The sequence below is a fragment of the Aythya marila genome, assembly GCF_965140915.1.
Source record: "Aythya marila genome assembly, chromosome: 9".
NCBI lineage: Eukaryota > Metazoa > Chordata > Aves > Anseriformes > Anatidae > Aythya > Aythya marila.
The window spans coordinates 15,552,989-15,573,725 of NC_139050.1; the positions used below are offsets into that span (position 1 = coordinate 15,552,989).

At 41.6% G+C, this 20,737-nt stretch overlaps 1 long non-coding RNA gene across 1 annotated transcript in view; it reads right to left on the bottom strand.

Moving 5' to 3' along the window:
- Positions 1–4,307: 4,307 nt before the first annotated feature.
- Positions 4,308–20,737, bottom strand: part of LOC309881185 — a 91,451-nt gene continuing 75,021 nt past the window's right edge. Inside the window, exons 6-7 of the long non-coding RNA XR_014318093.1 lie at positions 13,804–13,879; positions 4,308–4,326 (exon numbers count right to left, since the gene is read on the bottom strand). This is a non-coding gene — a long non-coding RNA (uncharacterized lncRNA). The remainder of the gene's footprint in view (positions 4,327–13,803; positions 13,880–20,737) is intronic.

Consider the following 20,737-nt stretch of genomic DNA (forward strand, 5'->3'; position numbering starts at 1 on the left):
TGTCTCCTCCGGTGTCATTTTCAAGAGCCGATTACATGTCTACATGCATTTATACACAGACACAAACACACCTCACTGTTCTCTCTCATAGCACCACTCAGTTGTACCTGCACTGCTCACCCGGAGGAGTTAAAGTCCAGAATCTGTACCTAACACATTACAAGACTCTTTTTATATATGTTTTGTTTGTTTATTTTCACTGTTTGGAGTCCAATCCTAGTCAGGGCCATATGCAGCAAAAGTCCATAATAATCAAGTTTGTCTTCTGTTAGTGGGCTTACATAGCTTGGTACTGAATAATGGTAAGTGAACAATTCTCATTAAAATTTCTAAATGCAAACATAAATTTGGAGTCCAGTTCTGCTTCCATTTGCAGGTGACTCCTTGAGCAGACAGTAACTCTCCAGAGAGAAAACAGGTGAGGTCTAGATGATCCTGGAGACAAGTTGCCTGTCCCAAACACAGGCAGGATTCCAAAGAGAGGAGTTAATGAATGATATTTACTGCCTCACACAATGGACGTTCACATTAAGAACTTCACCCTCTATGAACCTGGTTCACATTTTACCAAGCACCCTGTACTCATGTCCGATGGCTTCTAGGCTTTAGTTATCCAACCCCTGGGAAGAATTGTTAAAAAAAAAATTTTTACTCTTACCACACATATCAAGGTTCAAACAGATGAATCTCTTTTGGTAACCGGACCTGTGATGATCATGAACTTAAGTGAAGAACTTTTTGACCATTAGGAGCCGTCCCAGAGAGATGACAATGCAGCCCTGGAAATCAGGGGACAATGAATGCACTGACAAGTAGGTAGACAGGGATTCATGCAGAAATATCTGCATGTGCATGTGTGAGGGGAAGAGACAAGATGAACTAATCCGTTTCCTTGAGGCTATATCTTTACTCTGTCAGACTGGCACGTGTCTCCTTTGTTTTCGATAATAGAAGTAATTATACCTTAAATGTTCAACTGTAAATCCATCACACAATTAATGGAATTCAAACTGCACAGATCTATAGGAACATTTAAGGATGGATTATGGTCAGACATTCTGAAAATCACCCTCCATGTTTTCCAGCTCTTGACTCAAAGACTCAGGCAGCTTACTGCTTTCCCCAGGGACCTATCTTCCTACCACAAGATAAGAGAACCACACATTGATTCTAGAGAGAATCACTAGTGCACTGTGGTGGGAAAAAAAAAGCCTTCAGAGAGGGGTTTATGGTTTGGGTTTCCTTTAAATTTTTTGACCCTTCTTATCACTAAACAAAAGCTTGTGGTCTTTTTTAGATTGCCTACAATTAAATTCTTATAAAACCACATGCCTGGATAAAGCTGGTCTTATGCAACTTGGATGAAGCACTTTTCCCACTGTAATTTTTATTGAAGAAATCTATCATTATATTTTACAGAGAAGCCTAAAATGCACAGCACTTAGTTAAAAATACAGCTGATCCTCTGTATTTCCAAATCTTCCCACCCTCTGCCACTTATATATGTGAAGGCGAAAGAAAGGAAGAAAGGAAGAAAATGTAGTAAAAGAGGACTCATTCTTTGCACGTAGGATCACCAGTGATGCTCACCTTCTGTGGGCAGTGAAGCAGGGCGTGCCCAGGCTTACCTTACAGTTTTGTCTGCATGGAAGCCTCCCCACTTCAATGCTGGAGCAATGTTGCTGGTGAAAGCATGTTGCGGGTCAAGGGTGGTCTTAAATGCAGACTTTGTTATCCTCTGTGCTTTTTCTCCATATGTGTGGCTGCGAGCTTGGCTTTGGGCCCGAAGGCATTGGTTCTTGCTTAGGAAGAGTGAGCTTGGACTTTCTGCTGCTGGGCTGGTGCACAGCTGGCCTGAGCTGCCAGGCCAAGTGCAGGGTAGGTACTGTGATTCTTCCTCAGGAGAGGGGCTGCCATTTCATTGCTTGCTTAGAGGAGAGGAAGAAGAGACTGGCTTGAGCACAGCCTCATACTTGGGCTTCACCAGCAAAAGTGAGACAGAGTTCAGGACTAGAGATTGCTCTGATCCCGATGGGTCCATCTGGTTTCTGATGCACACGTGAGCTGCATCTGACATTAAGAGCAGAGACAAAAGTCATCTACACCTTTCTTCCCAGCAGTACTTTCTCAATATGAACTGTGATTTTTTGGGTGATCTTTGGGGAAGGAATGCCATTACTTACACCACAGTCACTTGGGATAATATTTATTACCAATAGCATTTTGCAGGGCAAGCTTAGGCAAGAAAGACCAAATCTTTCCTTCAGGGCATCCATTGACTTACAATTGCAGAAATGCCAACAACAAAAAAAGTCAAATGAAAAATGGAACATGAGTGTACAGGGCTTGACTGAGTAACCATAAAGTTTGAGGGAGGCTTTGCTTTTGTTTGTTGTTGCTTGTTTTGTTCGTTTTACTTTGGGATGTACTTAGGTAATATTCTACATAAGTGCAAGGGCTAGAAACACTTTTTAAAATGAAATCTGATTTTCTTATATAATAACAGATATTTTTTTTTCCAAAAGCATATCATTGCAAAATTCATAAAATTATGAGAATTGGCTACGTAGTAAGTACTACTCCCACTTCTACATGCAGCATTACACAAATCTTTAGTTGATTAAAAACTAGATAACTTTCTTCCACTCACCACAATTGGATTGTTAACCAAACCAAATATCTTCATGTTCTGACTGTCACCCAATCTTACTTGAAACCTTTTGGCCGGCTGGGTTTGTTTCTTTGCTGGAATGAGTGGGACAAGTACTCCACCCCTCCTTTTAAATAGACTTAAGCTGTATCATCTAAGCTACTTGGAACATGGTGCAGGGACCAGCAGTAAAGGATTAACTGTAACAAAATCTTTGTGAGGTTAAAAACTGGACAAGCTGGCCCTTCAAACTTTGTGATGGGCTATTTGCCTGTAACAGACCAATCTTCCAAAACCCAACCTAATTACATCTGTCTGTTTTAAAGGTGATGCGTGAGGGTTTCTGTGGTTAATGGAAGATGCCCCAGTGGAAATGCATCCAGAAAGATGTTAAGACACCATCTCAGACACAGTGGACAAGTGGACTATAGACTAGGATTTAATTAGTGAGAGGCGTTAAAAACCAGCAATCCAAGCCAGCATTCCCTGGATTTTGTCTCTGGCACAGGAAGGGTTTGCATGTTTCCCGCCTGTGGCTTCTATTTTCGCCTGTATTCATTGCTGAGATGCTTCAACACAGCTGTGCTGGTTCATTAACTGAACAGCATGTCACTCAGACCAAGCAAATGGCTTTAGGGTACTGTTTTCCTCAAAGGAAGGGTAGACCTCTGTGAGGAAAGGGAAGTGTTGGTGTAGGAGATATTTGAGAATCTCATGAGATACATTAAAAAAGATGACCAGAGAAGAAGACTCAAGCAAAAGCAAGGTAGCTTCTCACAGCAAAAAGGCTGGCACTCAAAAGGAGATTTCACCAGTAATCCTCAGCCACTGAAACCCTACTGAGACACCAGTGACAAACAAACCAAGATCTTCCTTTGTGTTACAGCCAACATCTCAAGCAGAGAGCTCACCTCTCCTTCAACTTTCCCTACAGGCCAAGAAGTAGATACTTGGCAGACACTAAGGGGACACCAAGAATGAGAGAAAGTGATTCCCAGCATCCCCACCCTCTTCTACTCATCGCATCCTGCTCTCAGGCAAGAGCCACGCACAAAATTATAGCACGCTCAAGCCTTGCCCTTGAATGCTTCAGTTAGGAAGGTGCCCTGCCCTATTCCAGAAGCTGCGTCAGAGATGTGCTGAGCCGTGCAGCTGCTCGCTGGGCACCGCTTCCAAAGAAAAAGGGTCCCTATCGTGCCGCGAATGACTCATGCTGAGATCATCCCGCTCAGGAAGAGACAGAAGGAATGGTCCCACCTCTTCCTCCAAGGAAGGGCTGGAGGCGTGGAAGGGCAAAGCAGGTGCTACAACAAACAGGGAGGTTCGGGGCTTCCCGATGCCTTGCCCCTTGGATCCCTGTTTTGAGCAGGGCAGAGGGAGACAGGCCGCGAGGAACATGCTGTCCGCCAGCGCACGCTATGGCATCCATCACAGTGACAGGCCTTGGCCGTGGGCGGCCTGGGAGGGGTATCTGTGGCACGCGGCCCCAGCATGCCGGCGTGCCTCTGCTCCTCTGCCCGGGCCCCGCTGTAACCACGGTGTTGCCCAGCCGCAACTCAGTCTTCCTGCCCCTGCCTCACCTCATGAATGAATACAGCACCTCGTAACCGCTCCGTCCTTCGTGGAGGTAGTGTCTGGAAGACCGCTGTAGGTCCAGGTGGTGTAAAGGGACCTGGCTTTAAAGGGAAGAGATTAGGAAATCCACATGGCACTGTGGAAAGCACAAAGTCTCCGTGACTATTATCATGCTGGTACTGACCCTATCTCAATACCTAGCTGTAGGGTCACTCATCAAAAACATTTCTCGAAGCATCCAAAACTAGTTTAAAAAATGAGTTTCCTCCAAAAACCTGGTTCAGGTTCATGCAGCTCAGCAAGAAGGGACACCAGCAGCCCTAACACTCCCAGCTCCCCCTTTGTAGTTCACAACTCAGCATGAACCATTTACATGGCTGAATCTACATCTCCAGAAACAGCTGCTTGAGAAAACAAGTCTGTAATGCTATTTCTCAGTCCATCCTGATCTGCTCATCACCGTGTTGTTCTAGCCTTAGACTTGCATTGTTACAGCTCTTCCCAAATGGGATTCCTTGGCAGTAGCCTCCCATACACATGCACATGTCTGCAACATGCAAGCTGCTTACGCCTGCTCTTCCAAGCAATCGTTGCTGTTCAAATTGCCCATTAGAAATCCACCTTGGCCCCAAAACTAAAGAGATTGACAAAAACACATTTTACTGCTCTTCCTGCAAAACTCTTGAACTCCCGAAAGTTGAACACATGAAAGCAATCTGAGGTTAGCGTGTAATACACAAACCACATAAAAGAGATAATTTAGCATTAGACACATGTTACCAGAAACAGGTTGAAACTAATACAGGTTTTGCATTCAGGTCATAAAATACAGCACTTATATCATCTTGTGAGGCATCCCTACTTAGTGTGCCTTGGTGGGGGATAACTACAAGAGCTCTTACGTCTATACAAGCTGAAGACAAAAGACACCCTTCCCACCTCCTCCCAGGAGAGACACTCACCTTTCCAGGACAGTCTCTGAAGTCTCTAAATGGTGACAGACAATCCACAAGATATGAGCCAAAGCTCTTTTCTTCTTTTCTTTTCCTGTTCCAAACCTACTGAAAGGTCACAACAATGGACCAAATCCAAACACTGCTTCTCATCCAGATCCCCCTCTACTTTGCTCTCATAAGACCCCAGCTGGAGCACTGTGTTCAGCTCTGGGGCCCCCAGTACAAGAAAGACATGGACCTATTAGAACAAGTCCAGAGGAGTCCATGAAGATGATCAAAGGGCTGGAGCACCTCTCCCATGAAGGCAGGCTGAGGGAGTTGGGGTTATTCAGCGTGGAGATAAGAAGGCTCCAGGGAAAACTTACAGGGGCTTTCTAGTACCTAAAGGGGGCCTAAGGGAAAGCTGGGAAGGGACTCTGTCAGGGAGTATGGTGATAGGATAAGGGGGAATGGCTTTAAATTAAAAAAGGGTAGGTTTAGATTAGATATTAGGATGAAATTCTTTACTATGAGGGTGGTGAGGCACTGGAACAAGTTGCCCAGAGCACTTGTGGATGCCACATTCCTGGAAGTGTTCAAGGCCAGGTTAGATGGAGAAGGACTTTGGTAATAACACTGTTGTTTAGCACTGCCATAGTGTGTTTTAAAAACTGATGACAACGATCCAGATGGAGCACCAGCAGTGACAGATGGGCATGGAGGGATGAGCACAGAGATCAGCCTACAAGAGGTACTAAGGAACCCATGTGAGATCTGTCTTCTGTGTGAGCCACACGCAACCTAACACAAATGACTTCTGTCCATTTTTGATCCTGTAGGATTCAACCATGCTTCCACTATTTTTACATACCTTGATGCCCAGCCTCTCACAGTAAACCAGAATCAACAACAAATTAAACATATTTCAAACAAGATGGAGTTCTGAAAGTAGAGCTGTATTGCACCTTTAAAAAGCATGCTGGCTGAGAGACTGGCTATACTTTGAAAGTTTGGTATGAAAGAGCTACACAGCAAAATGCTAAATCCCTCTAGAGAACAGAATGAAATAAAAGCATATATTTCATTTCTTAACACCTTGTCAGCAAAATTCTGTTTCCTGGGCAAGTTTTTTTTTTTTTCTCTTTTGCAAAATTATGGTGCTAGTTTGCCAACGATGCTTTCCTAAGAACAACCGCCGAAGCAATGTAGCAGCTTTCTCATCCTGCCTCTTCCAACACTTTAACACTCCCTCCTGCAGCCCAAGTAGAAAATTCTTTGCCTTGGGGCCTGCAATGAAACTCATACAAGTTACCAAGAGAAAATGCTATAGCGATGTAGAATCCACTTCCCTCTTTCTTTTGTCCCTCCACCTTTTTTTTTTTTTTCCTTTTAAGTTCCTGGCCCCAACTTTCAAATACCATTCCAGCTAGAGTCTGAGAAATTGGTTTGATTTGAGATATTTCTACCGATGTATTTTAGATTCATACAAACCCATTAAAGGGGCACCAAAAATATGAAGACCTATGCTGAAAAAATTTTCAAAGTGACCAATGGCCCAACTTCCCTTTATTCCTAATGATAAGCTGGGCAAACAGGATGTTTCAAAAGATTTTGTGGTCTGCATTCAACTTACTCAGCAGTTTGAGGAAAAACTTGGATGGAGATGTGAATTTCAATCAAAGCACACTGTCACTGAGAATGATTAGGACCTGCCTGTAAACTGGGCAGTCACTGAAGACTACAGGAAAAAAAAGTCTACGTCCTGTTTTTTACTCTTTATTCACTAGCCTAGAATAGCTGGAAGAATAGCAAAGATATCACACACTGACCTTAATTAAGACAGTGATTCACCCTTTGCTTTCTGAACACAAACAGAACAGCTTGGTGCTGGAAGGCTTACTGGCAAACAGAGTTTGGGTGAAAAGGGCAAAATTACCATGCAGGGTCTCTTCTGAGGCAGAATAGGGTTCCTAAAAGTCACAGCCCAGAAAATAAGCTTTCTTTTTTTTTTTTTTTTTTTTTTTTAAGAAGCTCAGAGAAAAACAAATATTGAAGATACTGTCTTGATACTTTTTTTTTTTTGAGAACGTGGAAATCCTAAATTAACATAACTTTACTCAGATATGTATAAAAACAAGGCCTTCTTCAACCTGCTGAAACAATACATCTATTTTACAATTAAAAAAAAAAATTACAAAACACAGAAAACAAGCTTACATTTGGATTCTTCCCCAACTCTTTTTTCTTGTTCAAGACAAAATACTCCTCCAGAATATCTCCAGAAATAATGTTGGCCTTGTAAGATTTAGCACAACATTTTTCAGTATTATTAATTGGACCCACATGAAGTTCATTTCAAAAACAATATTGTTTTTCACAAAGGAGACCCAATATTGACAGTATAATGGAGAAGAGAAGATTTCTTTCCAGTTTTATCACTCAGTTGTTCCAGAGGTCTCTAGATGAACCAAAACAAATTTCAAACAAGGCTCTTTCAAAGAACAGAAAAGGTACTAAAAATATCACTAATGATATTTCTATGAGTGATCTACAAATCTGTTACATGTAGTCACTACACAGTCTATCTTGAGTGTCTAAAAACTGTCAATAACTAAAAATATTCAACTCAGTTTAGAGTCAGGAGAGTAAATGCCTTCATAAGAATGAAGGAACATGTTGGTAAAGAACATTTTCCTACTGTGTCACAAAGCTCTTGGATTTTGATTTTAAAGATTTCAAAACAACAAGGGCATTGAAGACAACATGGACAATTTGGTGTACAATTCAGTTTTTGCAATCCAAGAGCAAATGCTCTTACATTGCTGTTACAACAATGGCATGAATGCCTGACAGCAAGCTAGAGCAGTTAGCACAAGCTCAGAAACTGCAAACACTAAGTTCACAGATGAACCCCTCCAAATTGTTGGCACAGCATGTGCCCTGGACAGCATCCCCATCAATCTGGAATCCTGGTTTGGACTACTTTCTATGAAGAGAAGATGGAGGGTTTACAGCTGACCAATACTTAGATGCATTGCTGATGAAAATCCGATGAAAAAATGTGCTCAGGGAGTGAAATTCAATCCTGGCCAGAAAGCCAGCATAGCGAGATCACCACTGCTGTTGGATGGATGCTTCCCAATGCTGCCACAGACATGACCTCCGTGGTGAAAGGCTGTGCACTGCCTTGAAGAGGTGTGTATTGCTTCCTTAAATATTCACATAAAACAACATTATATTTGGGATTAAAAAAAAAAAAAAGAAATGAATGAGAAATAGGGAAAACTAAGAATACAAAATCAACTCCAATCATAACAGAGTCAGAAACTTATAAAGAAGCTTCTGGAGAAAGCATTCTGACATGGAAGTGAGCAAAAAGCCTTGGAATAAGACATTTCAGGCCAAAACTTCAACAAAATTTCCAAACTTTGTATCTTCCTGGTGACAATGCTTTACTGTAGAAAGAGGCAGAGTGGCCTTTCTGGCAAACTCACAGCTCAGAAATCAAAGCAGCCCAGCAGGGAAGTGGGGAAAGCCACAGTTCTGGTCTGATTTGAAGACTTTTAAGTGGTCCTAGAGAAGCAGACCAGAAAGTAGCATTTCTAAAATGGAAAGAAACCAAATTCAAGGCTCAGGCATCCTCCAAATTTGATGTTTGATCACATTTAAAGAATATTTGGATTCAATCCTAAATTCAGTGAACTGTGAGACATGGCATACCCATTTCTATTTTAAGGGCTGGGGAATATTTCAGGCAGACTTCCTTCTCACAGAGCACGAACAGTGTGGGCAGCAGAAAGGCAGACTTTCTCACTGTGCCACTGCCAACATGCTTTTGTGCTGCCCAGGAGAAAACCCCTTCTTAAAAAGGAGGGCAAGCTGCTCGGTAGTAGGAACTGCAAGCATGGACTTTGTTAGAGCGAACATTGGCACCAGACACATGGGTCTTCTCTTCCCCGTTCTCCCTGGTCCACTTCACAAGAGTTGGTGGATCCTTCTGCCAGACCATGACTTCTTTGAGAAAAGAAGCCTGACTCTAACTGTTCATTTGAAACCTCCTGACCTGTCCCCTGCCAAAGCCAATGTGCTTATATGGGAATTGGAAACATCAAGAACTGACTTTGAAATGAAGATCTAATCCCTAGACTCTTCATGCAATCACACAAAGTCTGACATACAAATACTTCCAACAAAATCTTGATTTTCCTATCCAATCCTATGGTGAAACTGGAGAACAGAGTTTAGCATCCAGATCAGACAACAGATGCATGTGAAGGATTTTGTTTATTTAGATTATTAACAATTTGGAGAGAGAATTCTGATTTATAAATTAACAAAACCAGAGAGAACAGCGGTGGTCAGCTAGGGCTGGCTTCTGAAAGGACGCCAGCATCAAGGCCACTCTGAATGAAAACCTGCATGAAGCAGGTAGAAAAAGCATCCATTCTCTATTCGCCAATGACAGAACAAATCACAACCCTGACTTTTGCTCCAAGAATGGTGTCCACTATCAGAAGTTGAAGGCTTATATACAATATGATCTCATCCAACTTCTGACTACTGATTCTCGTTATTACTAATGCCCAAAAGGGCTTCTGGTTTTGAACTTATGTTCCTTATATAGTTCGCTTGAAAACCGGACTTGAGCTTTTCTTGAATTGCTGCTTGGTAAGATAAGTAGATGGGCTCCACTGCTAAAGCATGTTTTCCAATCCTTCAGTCATTCTTGTGGCTCTTCTTTGAAACATCTCCAATTTTTCAACAACCTTCTTTAATTGTCAGTACCACAGCTGGATGGAGTGCTCCCAAAGCAGTTGCACCTATGCCAAACACAGCAGTAAAGTGATCCCTGGGTATATAAACAGGGGATATCAAGTAGGTGTTAGGAAGGATCCAAGTATTGCTTTAGCCCCCTTGGCCACAGCACTGGAGTGAAAGGTGACATTCAGCCAATTATCCATTCAAACTCTTAACTGGTTTCCAGATTCCTATTTCTGAACACATTCTATCCCATCTGGTACATAAATCTCACAGTATTAATTTCCTTTACCTGTAGCATCCTGAAAAGAAAAATTATTTGCCATTTCCACTCTATTGAGGGATCCAAACTCTGCTAAGCCAGTCTTTCTGCATCTGCTAATGTCAGCAGTGGGGACTCAAGGTCTCCTTCCAGTCACTACTACACCATTAAACAGCTCAAAGCACAGACTAGATGACTGGCAGGATCCAACTAGGAACACAGCTAACTGATGTGTTTACACTTCAAATCTATCCAACAAATTCCACTTTGAGATCTGTAACTGGAATAATTGGAATCCATGTAACTTTTCCTATTTGATACTCTACCATTTGAGTTTATGAAAAATACCTGTGGGAGCAGGTTAAAAGCCTATAGGAAGTTCTTACATCAACATTACTGTGCTAATCAAAGAGGTGTCTTTTATTTTAATCCATCTGAGTTTGACTGAAGTTATTTTCTAGTAATCCATACTAAACACCTCTTCATAAATCATATTGCTTTAGTATGTTCTTTATTGTATGAGTCCTTCTGAATTTCCAGGGATTAGTATTAATTAATATTAAGGATCATAGCGACCTATTTAAAATATTGATCTACAATTAGATTTCCTATGTCTCTAATACTTCCCCACTATTGAAGGGCTTACTAGTAATCAAAATAAAAGGCCTAGGGAGCTCTTCATTTTTGTAACTCTAGGACTTAAATTTAAAAAAAAAACAACAGCAAACAACTACTACAAAAAATCCACCACAGTGATTTGCATATGTAACTTTAGAACATGAATGTTAAGTGTACTCCCAAGTATCAACAAAGTGAAAGTTACTTCCTTATCTAGAGAAAACATTCACCCTCTGTTTATTTTCAAGATACAAAGAGGGCCTTTTTTGTGCCCCTCTTGCCAATTCTATCACAGCCAGTCAACTGATTGAAAACCCAAGGATTATTTAGTTCAAAATCTATTGTTTTCTTCATTTAGCTGATTTTTTTGACAGTGCTCTAACAAGGCTTTCTTTGAAGCACCACAACCCAACTGTAATTGGGCATTCATGGGCAAAGAAGCAGAGGCACTTTCCATACTTATGAAAGCGATGAACTCAAGCATCCTGAGAAGATCTGATGCACAGTATTTTTTCAGGCCACAGCCCCACTGCGAATGTTCCCATATTTCATTATTCTCCAAAAAGCTGTAGGTTACCCTCTGTCTCAGTGATGGTTGAGTCCCTATGCTCTGGTCTGCTGCTTCCGTGAAAACACAGACCTTCAGATCACCAGCAGCTGGCTGCTGAGGAAGACACTGTTTCAGAATTGTTAAGCTTGCGATTTTACTGAAGGTCATTTTCTCCCCATCTGCAAGCAAGCATGGCCCAACTGGCGGGTGTATTAAAATAAACAGATGCTATCAGCACCAGCAACAAATTATCTTCTGAGGCTTTGTAATTTCTGGAGAGTGGCAGGTTGTGGCAAGTCGATTTACATTTAGGATGGAGAAGGAGAGAAACAGAGGTTACACCAGCATTAACATGTAATTCAGTACAAGGGAAAATGAACAGTAAATTGAAGCTGGACATCTAGACTATGAAAGAAGCTATTAGTTATGTACCCACCTCACTCCTAGTGAGGCACACAGCACACCACGTGTATACAAGTAGGTTTCACACCTGAAAAGAATTTGTGCTTTGTGCTCAATTGATACAAGCCCAGAAAAAATATGTGTCCATGAATGTTTTCCCTGAAGATGCAACTGTTTGCTTCAAACACTTCATTGCACCAGAACTTGGGGGTGGGTTACAGGTGGCAGCTGGAGAGGAACACCCACTGCTTTCTTCCCGTTTCCGGGACAGTACTTTTCTATCTATGAGATTCCAGTTCCAAAACCAGAGATCTTAGGTGGTATATCAGAATTCAAGAATCCTTTCCTTGCTTCACTACAGGAATGGGTGGTTACATCTCCCTATACATCTTCAAATGCACAAATATTTTAGCATATACTATAATCTATATATATGGACTTGGACAAATAGCTGACTAGCTACAGGAGTGCAGTTCTTCCATTTTCAAAGCCAGGAATGCAACAGGAGGACTGAAAATTCTCATAGGTTGTGACAAACAAGTTGGTTTCATATTATTCTTGGCCAGGAAGCCTTGACTGATCTCACCTGTTAAAGCTGCTCTTTCTATCATAAAGCTCAATATATTTAACCTATGAGCTAGTTCCACACAGGACCATCCTCCTTCAGGTATCTGCTGGTTTCACTTGCTGTCCTGATTACTCATTTCCCTTACCTGTCAGAGCACACTGAAACTTAAATTACAATTCTTTGCCTGGTGTTCACTGAAGGTCTAGCTGGGGACAGCTGTAGACCACAGCGTTCAATGAAGCAGCACCAATCCTTCCTTCAAACAATTCAAGGGAATTTGCAGGCCTTATTATTTTTCCTACTAAATAGCAAGTTCAGAACAAAAAAATATGTTCAGTAAGATGACTCAAAACTAGGAGTTCTCAACCATTTCAAGTAAGCAGCCTTTCAAATTCCAGGGCAGCAATTCATGTGCGTCTGAAATCAATCTGGAAACACCTAGATTGTTCTACCAAGAGTCAATCACTGATTGCTCTGACATCTCCTTTTCAAACTCATGGTTCAACTGCAGTGCAAAACAAAATTAGGTGCTGATTCTATGATTTAAAGAGCATCCAACACTAGAAATCAATGAATCCAGGCTCCTGCCTCATACGCTTCTGGACTGGTATCAAACCTGGGGTGCAGCATCTCATCTTTCTAGCATAACATTTACAAAAATCTGCTATTTCTCTCTCAAACACTGCTGAAGTTCCTTGATTTTCAGCTCAGTTGAAAACAGGAGATGTATTGTTTCCTTCCCTCCCCTAATACCTGCTTGTATGTTAGGGAAATCTAGGTGAAATGGCTTGTGAAATGGCTTTCAAGGGTCAGGTCTATATATTTGATTATAGGCAAATCACTACATCTCTCAACGTTTTAAATGATGCTGAAAAAAACCTCACCAGAGGAAGAAGTCCAAATATTCTCCCAAGAAAACTGGGCTAGCACAGTTAAAGCACAAAAGTTTCCATAGCCAAAAAAATTCACATCTGGATGCTTTTAAAATTGTCAGCGTGGCCAGACACCCACTTGTATTTGGGTGTTGTGCAATTCCAGCATGAAACTCAAACTCACACCATGAAACCAGAAGAAGCAGCCTAACACTTCTGCCATCACACCCTTTCTTGTAAATATTCAGTCCTAGAGAACTTCTTCCAGCTCTAGGGTTTGGAATAACTTGTTTTCAGACCAAAGCTGTCTTCTCCAAACCAAGTCCTGTATCCTGGCCGAGTTAGCTGAAGTTAAATCAGCATAAAATTAAAATAGCACAATGGAAAGTCAAGGCCTAGTGTTAAATCATGAATCTATTTTTACCTGGCAAAGCATTTAAACATGTGTTTGAGATCCAAACATCTTAAGCATACACTTAAATTTAGTCCTGTGTTTACATGCATTGTTAATCCGGATCTTATAAATCAGCTGATTTTGTGAATGCAGCTGAAATTTTGAGATTTTTAAAAGAAAACACACAACATTGATCTCCACAGATGAAAAAGTACTCACAGGCTCAAATACAGAAACTTGCAAATGGAGCAGGAGAAGCTGAATACTTGCAAGTGGTCCAAAAGCTCAGGCAAACCTGGAGAAAGGAAAAGGAATATTACAAAGAGAACTGAGATGGCACAAGGAAAACAAGAACGGGAGCAGGTTCAACCTCAATCGCAAAGGGATACACAAATGGTGGTGCATGGCAGAGAAAAGTTTTAGCTAAAAAGCTAAAGGCAGTACTTAAAACATGCAGGATGCAGGCCTTGCACAGAGTGGCTTTTTTTGGTCACTGCCTTCCAGTTTCTGGCCATCCACAATTTAGGGATTTGAGGCAACATCCCAACTCATACAGGTCATCGTGTTTAGTAGCCTATGATGGATCCTAGGGGATTTTATTTGATCCTATTCTGAATTTATTTTCATTTTGCTATTTTCTATATCCATTACTACTTCCACAATAGAATCACTAACAATACTGCTTTGATTTTATACTGCTGCCCTTTTAGTTTCTTTAGTACTCTTAGTTCTAATGTTAAAGGGAAGAGGGAATGATCATTTCCTACCCACCTCCTCTATACCGCTCATGATTTTATAAGCCTTTGTAAAATGCTTAAGTTTTCAAGACTGAAAAACACTGCTTTATTTATATTTCTCCTTAAAAATAAAAGGGAGACATTTCAGACCTCTGGTTACTCTTATTGCTCTTTTCTATGTCTTTTCTACTTCTACTGCATTTTTTTTCCCCAGTTTGAGTGAGCAGTCCTGCACACAGCAGGAAAGATGCAGGAACATCACAAAGAAACCATTACCTCTATCTCTAATGGGTCTATTGCAATAGCATAAGGTATTTGTTTTCTTCTCGATTATTCCCAGCTCCAAGAATTGGTCACTTACATGACTGCTAGAACTGGTCTGATATCTGTGGAAAATCAGCAACAATGGCTTTACTGATCATGTTCCTGAACACAGAAACCATAGCTACCTAGAGGCATGAATGGTCAAGACTATTTCCCCCTGTATTATTTAAACTTTTTGACATTGACTTTCATCTGCCACTTCATTGCCCAGTCTCTCAAGATCTAAAGATCTTTCTGTCTCGTGCTTCTCCAGATGCTTCGTTCCTTCGAAGAACTTCACAGTTCGTGATGCAGTGACGCACATCTGTATTTACAAAGGCTGTGTTCACACATCTGCAATATAACATATTTATGTATGCAGCCACTAACTCTGTTATAATTTCCTCCCATTTTTTTCCTGGTACCAAAGCCAGACTTCAGTAGTCTGTAGGTTTTTTTTAATCCCTGCTGGAACCCTTTTTAAGATTGGTGTCACATTATTTACCTCCTCTGGGATCAAGACTGATTGAACCCAAAATCTCATACCAGAGTAATTTAGAACATTTGAGTGAATATCATTTGTCATGGTGATTTGTTATTGTTCATTTCATTGATCTGTTTTAAAAGCTCTTCTATTAACAATTCAATTAGAGGCTTTTCCTTGAGCTCAAACCTTGGAGGACTTCCTATTTACCATGCATCCATTGCCTTCTGCTATTTGTTACACAGTGGCCTTATTGACCTCGATTGCTCCTTTCATGCCTTGGTCATTTGCTGATCCCACCATTTCCAGGCAGACTTCCAACTCCTGTTGCGTTTGGAAGAGCTTTTGTTATTAGTTTTTGTCTTTTGTGAGTCACTCCTCAAACTATCTCAGTATATGCTATTATGGTTTTACATTTAACTTGGCAGACATGATATTCCTATTTTCTTCATTTAGGCACGATCTCCACTTTTGAAAGGATACCTTTTTATTTCTAATAGTCCCCCTTGCTCTACAATTTAACTGTACTAAGCTTTTTAAGCTTTTTTTTTTTTTTTTTTTTTTTGGTTGGGTTTATTTTTGGAAGAAGTGAGATGTTTTCTTTGATTTACAGGGATGCCACTTACACTGCTCATTTACATGCTCCTTTAGTGTTATTTAAACCACTCTTTAAAGAAAAAAAAATATTGTCATGGTGTTTGTTTCTTTAAGGGTATTATTCCTATGAAATTATTGAATTTGACCATGCAATGACCACTACTACAGAGCAACCTCAGTACAATGGTTATAGCTGAGACTAGGCCTCAGTCAAGAGTGTCTTTCCCTTTTATTGGTTCATGAGTTTTTTCAAGTAGTTTAAACATGTTGACTAAAGTTTACTCTTTATATCCTACCTAGGATAAATCTTTTGCAGTCTCTCTTCTTCCATAGTCTCCTTCTACTGCCTGTAACCTTTCTTAGTATTTCATGGACATTGTCACTGCTGTGGCCAGCTGTTGACAAGGATAACCTTTAAAATGTTTTTCTTGATTTGGCATAGCAACTTTCAAGAAAAAGTGGGTGGTAAACGATGATACAGATAACTGATTTATCTTATTGGACTCTGATTTCCAACACATTGTGAGTCACTCTACCAACGGCAAAATCTATTCTTGTCATTTCTACATAATAAGTATCCTGATAATACAGCTTCATACTGATTAGCTTCATTCAGTAAGATTACTGGGAAGCCAGTACAATACAATTCACCCATTCTCATTTTATATACATTTATAGAAAGGCAGAGATAGTTTTGGTCTTGGTCTAGTTGCCAATATGTATGTGCCTTGTTTAACTGTGGAATTGCTTAGACTGCTCTATTTTATGTATAACTGAACTTCATTGGTGGTTGTCCTTTCCTGCCACAGGGGCACAGAGCTTTTAATGCTGGGGAACTCAAAATCAAGAGAAGTATGATCTTTTCCAGGTCCCCATTTCAAATAACTTTTAAGGGCTCCCCTACTATTTGTTTTTGTTTCCAGTGCCACTAACCTAGTTCTCACTATTTTGGAAGAAAACAACTATCCCACAGAATATCTCCTTCCATTCCTAGTGTCTGTCCTGTTCTAAGTAGTCTAATTCCTTGTGGCCACACTGCTTCTTCAACCACACACTGCATTGCTGCTTGTCTGAGTGACTTTCCACATGCTACTGGAAGCATTTCTAGAATACTGTAACGGAGTTCCTGGTCTTTACCATCCTTTCCTATCAAAATGTTACATTTTGCTTCCTGGAGCCCTCCCCTATGTTTTGTCAGTGCTCATACAACCATGACCAGACATGATGAACGAGGAAGGTCACCGGCTCCTTTCCAGTATACTCTAAAAGGCTGCCCAGACACCACAAGATACAAAACCTCCAGTGCTTAGGCAAACCACCACGTGCTCCCTCCTGGCCTCGTATTCCCAGTTATCAACCCCACACAGCACCGCACCCTGCCTCTTCCTACCCAGCGGCATTGTTACCCTTTCCTCATGCCTTACTTCAGTGGATTCACAAAGTCACCTTCCAGCAAGACACAAGGGTCACATGGATGACAACTTTTGCACGCGTTTATTTATTAATTCTGTCTGAAACACAGTTTTATGATTTCTCTTACTGCAGTGTTCAAGTAGAACAGCAAATCAAGCAAATTCTCCTAACCAAATCCCTTCTAAAACATTCACTGTGCTCAGCACCCAGAAAACAGAAAGCTTCTCTTACCACACATCTAAACCCAGCACAAAAACAGGTGAACCTCTGTTTTCCAGGAAGGAAATCTAGTGCTTGTATTTCCTGTCACCAGAGTTCTCACTTTCCCGTGTTTAGGAGAGTTTTCTTCTGTCTAGAAGCCAGTGTTTTGGGGAACACAATCAGGGGTTTCACATTTATTTTATTTCCTAAAGACTGACCCTGAGTTTAATTTGCAGAGAATACATGGTATAAAACAGATCAGGGAGTCTGGCACAAAGACAGGAGGTGCCTTTACCCTTTGGGCAATTATACATGAAACGTAAAACCCAGCAACAAGTCTTGCATTTAATCCTCTTTGCACCCCTTAGCCCCCTGCCAAAGACTAGAAATCCTTCTCCTTTTAAAAAGAATAAAAGATTTCAGAACACATAATCGACTCCTCCCTTCAGCCCTCAATACTGACAGTTTTATCTCTATACACAAAGCTTCTCCCCCTTCCTCCAGCCTGGCAACAAAACCCAAGCTCAATGAATATTTTATACGTGTGTGGTTAATGGAGCATTCTGGCTCCAGTCCATTAGGAACCTTACACAACGGCGCATTAACTGCTTCTCAATGTAACATTTCGAGTCTGTCCAAAAGAGATGTGTGTTTGCCAGTTGAGCCAACATACTATTATTGTCTTGTCAGCCTAGTTCCTGTCTTCGGTTCAAGAGTGGGGTCCCTTGCCACAGCACTTTGCCACCATTGTGCTCCCAGCAGCAACCCGAGAAGGTTAGCCCCGATCCCAGCTCCAGTCTTCCCTCTATATTCTGAGGTCTGTATCTCAGGTGGGGTGGGGAATGCCTGCAGCCTCTCCTGCAAAGATGTACACAGGGATAAGCAATCACATCACAGATTAACACAAGGGTAAATATAAAGCAATTAAGACGAGATCTTTAATTCTGATGGGAACCAGGCCTCCATATTCTTTCATCAGCTCTGAAATTTTGGCCTTAAAATCCACCCGATTGAAAAATTGATAGCAGAATGACGATGCTTGGCAAAGCACTTATCTTCTCACTTTAAAAACCTCCTCTGTTCCTTAGTTAGACAAGGGCCATCGCAGACAGAACACCATCTCCATCAAACCCAGCACAAAGTTATCTCAACAAAGAGATGGGCAGAGATCATTCCCCTTACAACAAGAGACATTATAACATTTCACTGCACATGAACAACACCCATGGTAAATGGGGGGAAGAAGATCACTGCTAGATTTGCCAGATGAAGAGCTCTGTGAGAATTGGGGGTCTAGCTTTGACCGCTCACCTCTGCCTCCCTGACAGTTTGGGTAGAGTTCAGGCGCTTCCAAAGTGTGAATCATCCCAACCTAAGGCAGATGTCTAGAACAGGTAAGATGAATGGCATGGGTTGTTTATCACTCCTCACCGCCCGAAGAGAGAGCCTAGATGAAAATCTTAGACTTCATGTCTAAGTTTTAGATAACTAAAATCAGGTGAGATGATTCCCAACCCCAAGGTTTGCAGACTCATTTCCAGATGAGCCACAGACCCTGACAGACTAAGTAGGGCAGAAAACAACGAGATAAAGAAAAGTGCTGATGTGGAAGGACTGATCTCATTCCTTCCCTGCCTGAAAGCAGAAAAAGCTTAAGTTTCAGATGGCAAAGCCCAGCCTTTGCTCTCACGTCACTGCTGAAGCACAATGGAGGAAAGGAGACACCACTATTTCACTTTGCAGGACCTTGTGGTGCTTTCCGTAACATCTCCAGGAGGTAGTCACCATTCATGAGGTGACTGGGTATTACACGCCAGTAAGCAAGACCCAGCAGAGACACCTCTGAAGTCAGGCTGCTTCTCCTAGGGGCACGCACAGCAAATCAGTCATTCTACCAACAGATCCACTTATCAGCCCACTTTCTTCTCCCTCCTTGATCCCTCAGCTCCCCTCAACATTTTTTCCCCCTTCAGAGCTATCATCAATGGAAAGTTTTGCGATTTAGCCGAAAGCAGCCAAAGCACCTAATTGACTGAAGAAGGGAAATGGCAACTTCCATCATCTCAAAAAGCTGCACCTTTCTCCTACTCATCTCAAAGCTGAATAAAGGAATTAAAAACATAGCCCGGGGCAGCCAGCAGAGATTTACAAGAAGCAGACATTAGTTCTCACTCTAAAGGCTGGGCGTGTATGCATGTGAGCCAGAAGGAGCAAACACAGAGAAAGGGAGCAGAAACATAGAAACATACAGTCTTTGCATTTAAAGAGGAGGAAGGAAAAAAAAAAAAAAAAAAAAAAAAAAAAGACCTTTAAACCCTTCCTAATAAAACAAAGATCATCCTGGCAACATGAAATGCTACCCTACTTTGTTTATTTATCGACACAAAGAAAGAAGCAAGTTGGCACCTCAGAGGGTATTAAATGCTGTTTTTTTGCTGACTGAATGACCTCAGCCGAAATATTTTCCATGACAAGAGCCCAGAAGACGCTGGCACAGAGTCAGACAATAAGATTTTCAGAGTGTATTTACATTCTATCCATGGCCCCAGGCTGTTCCAAACCCATAGGCAGGTGCTGCCTTTATCTGTTCTTTGCTCACCTGGCTCCCTAGCAAAATGTTCTGAGGCCTGCGGCTCAGCTGTCTTAACTGTTTGCTGCCTGGTGCTCAAAAAGCCAAGAAACTTCAGAGACATCGAGGAGCCTGGCAAATGGAGATGGGGACTCTGGTCACCCTTCGTGCCTGACCTGAGTGATGCGTAAGGAGATTTTCCAACAAGCAGACAGAAAACGATGGTGCTACAATAAGAAAAGGCAAATAAATATTTGTTGAATCCACTTTGAAGAGAGAGATTCTCTAAAAGAGGAAGGGAAAAGGTTGTTCTTCCAGGGATGCACTGCATTCTCCATTGCTTGGGGATCTTTAAGCTAGGTATGGATAGCTCCCTGAGGAAAACCTCAAGATCCTGCAGAAGACCAGAGGAGAGGGTCACAGTTGCACCTTCTACCCATGAAATCTATCTAGGACAACATGCCACTACCAAGCAGGGGATGGCCACCAACCCACATCTCCACAGCAGTGAACAAAAGGGATGGAGGCAGGCTAAGCCACAAAGAATCGCAGGCTTGCATCTTCCAGCTTCACAGCTCGAATTCCCTACATCACAGGCTTCCAGCTACATTTTCTCCCCGTAGACCAGCTCCTGACCTGGTCTTCAGCAAAACTATCTGTTCCATTCCTGTGGTGGAAACAACCTCCTCTTTGCCCAGTTTAACTTGGCTCCCAGTGCACAACTCCTCTCTCTTGAGTAATAAGCCTCCAGGAGATGCTGCGAGAGGATACGCCCTTAATACCGCGCAACCAGGAAGAATGATAATTGCACTTTTAACAGCACTATGTACAAGGCAGCCACCAAAGCAG